This window comes from Balaenoptera acutorostrata, chromosome 15, assembly GCF_949987535.1.
Source record: "Balaenoptera acutorostrata chromosome 15, mBalAcu1.1, whole genome shotgun sequence".
NCBI lineage: Eukaryota > Metazoa > Chordata > Mammalia > Artiodactyla > Balaenopteridae > Balaenoptera > Balaenoptera acutorostrata.
The window spans coordinates 83,562,935-83,571,490 of NC_080078.1; positions in this window are offsets into that span (position 1 = coordinate 83,562,935).

Genomic DNA, 8,556 nt, shown 5'->3' on the forward strand with positions numbered 1-8,556 from the left:
TGCTCTTAAGAACTGTGCCTCTATCACATTTTATCTATGTGATGTGATCTATTAAGGAGAATAGTTTCTGGTTCACTGCTCCTTTTGCTCGACATGGTGTTAAAGTTGGGTGACCCTGTTATCAAGGTCTATACCATATCAAGTAAAGTGATTCACTCCTGTGAACACAGGGCAAGATTCGCTGATAAGCGCTGTCCATGGTTGTGTGCTACGTGCATCCATCAGACCCCCTTCCACCACAGAGGACCTCAAGCTGTGTTTTCCGGCTGTCCTCACGTTTCCCCTCCCCCGCCATGAATTCTTATACTATGCTGTGTCTTTGGTATACAACTGCGTATTTTTCTTGTGCTGGAATATATTGGGGTTTCTTGTACTTGATCTGTGCTAATGTGAACAATATTACTTTGCTTCTCGCTTTGATTGTGATGTTTGGAAATAATAAAAGGCTTTTGTGGCTGATAAACATGTGTCACATTGAACCACACCACCTGGAAGCATCCTGGTGACTTCTGCTCGTGGTCGCCGTACGTGACACTGCAATTCTGTGACTATTTGGTAAATGGCATAAACATCTTCATTGACCACACTGCTGGTCTTTTCTAGGGCAATGCCTTTTAGCCAAACCACAGAACTCTCCCATTTAGTTTACAAAAATACCAGACTGAAATTCCTGGGTCACTGTCACTCCATTATTATAATCGAGACACCAAATAATAGGTCTTGTCCACTGCCACAAGGCAAGTTAATGTGGAAAATGGGGAATCGAATTCTTTGAAAATTGTATTAACAGCTATAGGAATTATGATGTCCCTTTTCTATGTAAACAAGCTAAAAATAATGTATTTTTCACTCTTTTATATCAGCTTTCACATTATTTCATTTATCCTGTCAACAAACCTCTAAAATAGGTGAGTCACTTTACAGATAAAGAAGCTTAGTCCCAGAGGGGTTACGTGATTGCCCAAGAATGCCCAGCTAAGTTAGGGTCACTGTATATTTTGTGCCCTGGTGCTGATGTCTTTTTGCACCAACACGATGCTGCCGACAGCTTTCCATAATCAAAACTGATCCAGCTGTCCTTTCTACGTACATTTTAGCTGAGAGCAGTGCTTCTGAACAGAAACGCCTGCTGGAATCACCTGGGATCTTGTTCAATTGCAAAAGCTAATTCAGCAGGGCAGGAGTGGAGCCTAAGATTCTGCATTTCTGACTCTGACAAGCTCCCAGGGGATGTGGCTATTGGTCTGGGGACCACCTTTTAAATAGCAAGGACACAGAGGACTTTCAAATGAGCATAATGCACAGCCAAAAACACACATCTGTGTGCAGTGCTGACCCCATGCCAGGAACTGTGCTAAGTACCTTACAAGCACTTGCTTCTTTGACCCCTGCAATCACCCCTTCAGGCAAACACTGGGACCCTCCTTATTTACAGATAAGGCATCTGAAACTCAGGGAGGTTAAGGAGTCTATGGAAACTCAGCTACGAGCGGAGAAGTGGAGATTCAAACTTGGGCTGCCCGCCCCCGACTCCCAAGCACAACCTGGACACCCTAGCACTTCTCCTGGAAACAGCATAGTTGAGCCATTGCCCGGTCCCCTCAGAGGCACGTATCACTATGAAGCGAGGCTTTAATGCATATTTCTACAACCACGAGTCCACATGTTCAAAATAGCATGTCCATAGAGCTGTCATAAAAACCAAGAAGACAATTCATCCTTTTACGTGCTATACTTTTCCAAAGTCTGTGGGTAGCCGTGGTAGTGCATCCATTTCTGGGGTGAACAACCCTGGACATTAGGCTGTCATTGTCTCCTCCATGACCACTTTCCCAGATCTTCACGTGGGAACCCACTGTGCATTTTAAGCAGGGGGACGGTTAGGTTCAAAAATGCTTAATTTTTGGAAATAAAAGCACATTATGATTTTCATTCATTTGTTATGTTCACTTTCACCCCCCTATGGCCAAGGCAGAATCACTGCAGAGGTTGTCTTCCAGCACCCCTAGAAATCATTGCCTGTTGTCCTTATTTAAGTTGAACTTTTGAGCTTAATTGTGATGTTTTTCTGTGGGGCTGGGGGCTACAACCACTCCAGCCTCCTTGGCTGAAAACGTTTACCCACCCTCACTTCCACTAAAATCCATTCTCTACACAGCAGTCAGTGCAACCATTTAAAAATCTAAATCAGATAACATCACACTCCTCCTCAAAACTCTTCAGTGGCTTTGAATAAAATTCCACTCCTTACCCTGTCCTACAAAGCCCTAACGATCTGATCTCCCCCAGTAAGTCCCCAACCCCCTGTGCCCACCCATACTCCCCCCTCATTGGACTCAAACTCGCCGTACTCACTCCCACCCCAGGATCTTTGTGCCTGCTGTTTTCCCTACCTGAAGTCTCTTTCCCCGTATCTTCCCATGATTGGAACCTTCTTATCCTTCAGACTCCAGCCCAATCCTCAGAGATGCCTTTCCTGCTCTCCTTCTAAAGAAGACCCCAGTCACTCACATGAAGTATTGTTTTATCACAGATCTTATAACTATTTTATATTTTCTTGTTAATTTGTTTGTTTAATTATCATCAACCTCTCCCCCCAGAAAGCAGTAATTGGCATGGAAAACTGATCAATAAAAAATATGTTGAATGAATAAGTGACTTCATGAATACACTTAAAGGTGAGTTCAAGTCTAACCAAACGGAATATAACACACCAGTGATCCTCAAATTTGGTGACTATCAGTAACAAATGTGGAGTTTGAGAAACCAGCCTGCTCTCTGAAATCTGTGATCCAGGTGATCGGGGTAATGTCAGGCATCTGAAATTTTCAACAATCCACAGGTGATTACCATGCACACCAAACCTGCAGAACCACCTAAACCGACGAGCGCCGCTGATTTCTTAAAAATAACAAAAACCAGTACCCCAGGGGCTTAAATCTCTTTCCCATCACCATTTCCTGTCAGGATGTCAAGCACCTGCAATTGATGTTGGGCCATCCAAGAACCAACATAAACCCAGAAACTGGGAAGAAACAGACGACAAAGCACAGAATAAAAGTAAACCCTTCAAATGAAGAACTCAACCTTTCTCACGTAAAAACACTTATTTGAGAGCCAAATCAGTAAAACGTAATAATAATAAAATGCCTTACCTAGTATTATTGCTATTATGTGCCAGACATTGGACTAAGCACTTAGATATATTAACTCGTTGAATTCTCATGAAAACCCTGTGAGGTAAGCACTATTAATGTCTTGTCCTGTAGACAAGGAAACTTAGGATCATGGAGGAGGTTAATCATCCAGACCCAGGCTCCTCAGAACTCGAGGAGCAGAGCTGGGACTAAGCCACAGCCAGGCTCCACGGTCCATGCATCGCCCGCAATCCCACTGCGTGATGCAGCACGTGGCCGTAGCGATGCTCTCCAGGCTTGAAGGGGCTTCAGCAGCTCTCAACCCCAACAGAGAACTTTGTGTACTTTTTAATGGAAGTATAATAAATATACAGAAACATTCTTACAAATTATCCTTTGGGCTATTTTTTCATCAGGCGACACAGAAAGCATGTCTACCCCCAGAGCCAGCAGTTGAGTGGCAGTGGGAAGCAGCTAATGATGTGAGTTGCTCAAGCCAAAAAGTGTATGTCCCATGAAATACGTGAATAATTGACTCATTTCCCCGAATGTCAAAGAGCACAGGTCTGACCTGAAAAATAAACACGTGTACAATCCTGAGAAACAAAGAAGAAAAAGCGTCCTTCTTCGTTTCTAACTGTAGGAGGAAAACAAACCCTTCCCTGTGTTTACTCCGTTTGTGCTGTGACACGTGCTGCATTGTTAAGAGCTGCCACACCCACTCACCATCAGAGGCAACACAAGAGCAATGTCACAGATGGTCCTTTAGGGCGAACGCCACAGGAGGTGCTTTGAAGGATTCTGTTTATCAGGCAAGAAAACAGTCTGCCCCTCTCTGAAAACACTGGGGAGTCAACGGAGGAAACTCTGAGCTGAAACTCAGGTGAGCCCGGGACGAGGAGTGGCTCAAGGCTGGTGTGGCCATGAGCGAGACTGTCACTGCCTACGGGCTTCAGTCACGCATCTCTGCGGCTGGCAGAGCTGGACTCGACGGGAGGGTCTCAACCTTTGCCCTTGTCCATGGCGGTCACAGGTGACCGCTGCCTCAGGACTGCGGATCAGGTGACACAGAGCCCCCTCAATACCAGCCACGAGGGTGGTGCCCAGCTCATGAGTCCTCCACGTCTTGGGCACAAGACCCAAGGCAGCCCCAGGAGACTCTCAGTACTTGAACTACTGAGAAAGAAAGGCCCTCCTGGAGATTAACCAAGATGGCGGAGTAGAAGGACGTGCTCTCACTCCCTCTTGCGAGAGCACCAGAATCACAACTGGCTGCTGGACAATCATTGACAGGAAGACCCTGGACTTCACCAAGGAGGACACCCCACGTCCAAGGACAGAGGAGAAGCCACAGTGAGACGGTAGGAGGGGCGCAATCAGAGTAAAATCAAATCCCATAACTGCTGGGTGGGTGACTCACAGACTGGCGAACACTTATACCACATAAGTCCACCCACTGGAGTGAAGGTTCTGAGCCCCACCTCAGGCTTCCCAACCTGGGGGTCCGGCAAAGGGAGGAGGAATTCCTAGAGAATCAGACTTTGAAGTCTAGTGGGAATTGATTGCAGGACTTCGACAGGACTGGGGGAAACAGAGACCCCACTCTTGGAGGGCACACACAAAGTAATGTGTGCATCGGGACCCAGGGGAAGGAGCAGTGACCCTGGGGGAGACTGAACCAGACGTACCTGCTGGTGTTGGGGGGTCTCCTGCAGAGGCGAGTGGTGGCTCTGTTTCACCGTGGGGATAAGGACACTGGCAGCAGAGGTCCTGGGAAGTTCTCCTTGGCGTGAGCCCTCCCAGAGTCTGCCATTAACCCCACCAAAGAGCACGGGTAGGCTCCAGTGTTGGGTTGCCTCAGGCAAAACAACCAACAGGGAGGGAACCCAGCCCCACCCATCAACAGTCAAGTGGATTAAGGTTTTACTGGGCTCTGATCGCCACAGCAACAGGGAGGGAACCCAGCCCCACCCATCAACAGTCAAGTGGATTAAGGTTTTACTGGGCTCTGATCGCCACAGCAACAGGGAGGGAACCCAGCCCCACCCATCAACAGTCAAGTGGATTAAGGTTTTACTGAGCTCTGACCGCCACAGCAACAGTCATCTCTACCCACCACCAGAGCCTCCCATCAAGCCTCTTAGATAGCCTCAACCACCAGAGGGCAGACAACAGAAGCAAGAAAAACTACAATCCTGCAGCCTGTGGACCAAAAACCACAGTTACAGAAAGACAGAGAAGATGAAAAGGCAGAGGGCTATGTACCAGATGAAGGAACAAGAAAAAACCCCAGAAAAACAACTAAATGAAGTGGAGATAGGCAACCTTCCAGAAAAAGAATTCAGAATAATGATAGTGAAGATGATCCAGGACCTCGGAATAAGAATGGAGGCAAAGATTGAGAAGATGCAAGAAATGATTAACAAACACCTAGAAGAATTAAAGAACAAACAAACAGAGATGACCAATACAATAACTGAAATGAAAACTACACTAGAAGGAATCAATAGCAGAATAACTGAGGCAGAAGAACGGATAAGTGACCTGGAAGACAGAATGGTGGAATTCACTGCTGCGGAACAGACTAAAGAAAAAAGAATAAAAAGAAATGAAGACAGCCTAAGAGACCTCTGGGACAACATTAAACGCAACAACATTCGCATTATAGGGGTCCCAGAAGGAGAAGAGAGAGAGAAAGGACCAGAGAAAATATTTGAAGAGATTATAATCGAAAACTTCCCTAACATGGGAAAGGAAATAGCCACCCAAGTCCAGGAAGCGCAGAGAGTCCCATACAGAATAAACCCAAGGAGAAACACGCCGAGACACATAGTAATCAAAGTGGCAAAAATTAAAGACAAAGAAAAATTATTGAAAGCAGCAAGGGAAAAATGACAAATAACATACAAGGGAACCCCCATAAGGTTAACAGCTGATTTCTCAGCAGAAACTCTGCAAGCCAGAAGGGAGTGGCATGAAATACTTAAAGTGATGAAAGGGAAGAACCTACAACCAAGATTACTCTACCCAGCAAGGATCTCATTTAGATTTGATGGAGAAATCAAAAGCTTTACAGACAAGCAAAAGCTAAGAGAATTCAGCACCACCAAACCAGCTCTACAACAAATGCTAAAGGAACTTCTCTAAGTGGGAAACACAAGAGAAGAAAAGGACCTACAAAAACAAACCCAAAACAATTAAGAAAATGGTCATAGGAACATACATATCGATAATTACCTTAAACGTGAATGGATTAAATGCCCCAACCAAAAGACATAGACTGGCTGAATGGATACAAAAACAAGACCCATATATATGCTGTCTACAAGAGACCCACTTCAGACCTAGGGACACATACAGACTGAAAGTGAGGGGATGGAAAAAGATATTCCATGCAAATGGAAATCAAAAGAAAGCTGGAGTAGCTATACTCATATCAGATAAAATAGACTTTAAAATAAAGAATGTTACAAGAGACAAGGAAGGACACTACATAATGATCCAGGGATCAATCCAAAAAGAAGATATAACAATTATAAATATATATGCACCCAACATAGGAGCACCTCAATACATAAGGCAACTGCTAACAGCTATAAAAGAGGAAATCGACAGTAACACAATAATAGTGGGGGACTTTAACACCTCACTTACACCAATGGACAGATCATCCAAAATGAAAATAAATAAGGAAACAGATGCTTTAAATGACACAATAGACCAGATAGATTTAATTGATATATATAGGACATTCCATCCAAAAACGGCAGATTACACGTTCTTCTCAAGTGCACACCGAACATTCTCCAGGATAGATCACATCTTGGGTCACAAATCAAGCCTCAGTAAATTTAAGAAAACTGAAATCATATCAAGCATCTTTTCTGACCACAACGCTATGAGATTAGAAATGAATTACAGGGAAAAAAACGTAAAAAAGACAAACACATGGAGGCTAAACAATACGTTACTAAATAACCAAGAGATCACTGAAGAAATCAAACAGGAAATAAAAAAATACCTAGAGACAAATGACAATGAAAACACGACGACCCAAAACCTATGGGATGCAGCAAAAGCGGTTCTAAGAGGGAAGTTTATAGCTATACAAGCCTACCTAAAGAAACAAGAAAAATCTCAAGTAAACAATCTAACTTTACACCTAAAGAAACTAGAGAAAGAAGAACAAACAAAACCCAAAGTTAGCAGAAGGAAAGAAATCATAAAGATCAGAGCAGAAATAAATGAAATAGAAACAAAGAAAACAATAGCAAAGATCAATAAAACTAAAAGTTGGTTCTTTGAGAAGATAAACAAAATTGATAAGCCATTAGCCAGACTCATCAAGAAAAAGAGGGAGAGGACTCAAATCAATAAAATCAGAAATGAAAAAGGAGAAGTTACAACAGACACCGCAGAAATACAAAACATCCTAAGAGACTACTACAAGCAACTTTATGCCAATAAAATGGACAACCTGGAAGAAATGGACAAATTCTTAGAAAGGTATAACCTTCCAAGACTGAATCAGGAAGAAACAGAAAATATCAACAGACCAATCACAAGTAATGAAATTGAAACTGTGATTAAAAATCTTCCAACAAACAAAAGTCCAGGACCAGATGGCTTCACAGGTGAATTCTATCAAACATTTAGAGAAGAGCTAACACCCATCCTTCTCAAACTCTTCCAAAAAATTGCAGAGGAAGGAACTCTCCCAAACTCATTCTATGAGGCCACCATCACCCTGATACCAAAACCAGACAAAGACACTACAAAAAAAGAAAATTACAGACCAATATCACTGATGAATATAGATGCAAAAATCCTCAACAAAATACTAGCAAACAGAATCCAACAACACATTAAAAGGATCATACACCACGATCAAGTGGGATTTATCCCAGGGATGCAAGGATTCTTCAATATACGCAAATCAATCAATGTGATACACCATATTAACAAATTGAAGAATAAAAACCATATGATCATCTCAATAGATGCAGAAAAAGCTTTTGACAAAATTCAACACCCATTTATGATAAAAACTCTCCAGAAAGTGGGCATAGAGGGAACCTACCTCAACATAATAAAGGCCATATATGACAAACCCACAGCAAACATCATTCTCAATGGTGAAAAACTGAAAGCATTTCCTCTAAGATCAGGAACGAGACAAGGATGTCCACTCTCACCACTATTATTCAACATAGTTCTGGAAGTCCTAGCCACGGCAATCAGAGAAGAAAAAGAAATAAAAGGAATACAAATTGGAAAAGAAGAAGTAAAACTGTCACTGTTTGCGGATGACATGATACTATACATAGAGAATCCTAAAACTGCCACCAGAAAACTGCTAGAGCTAATTAATGAATATGGTAAAGTTGCAGGTTACAAAATTAATGCACAGAAATCTCTT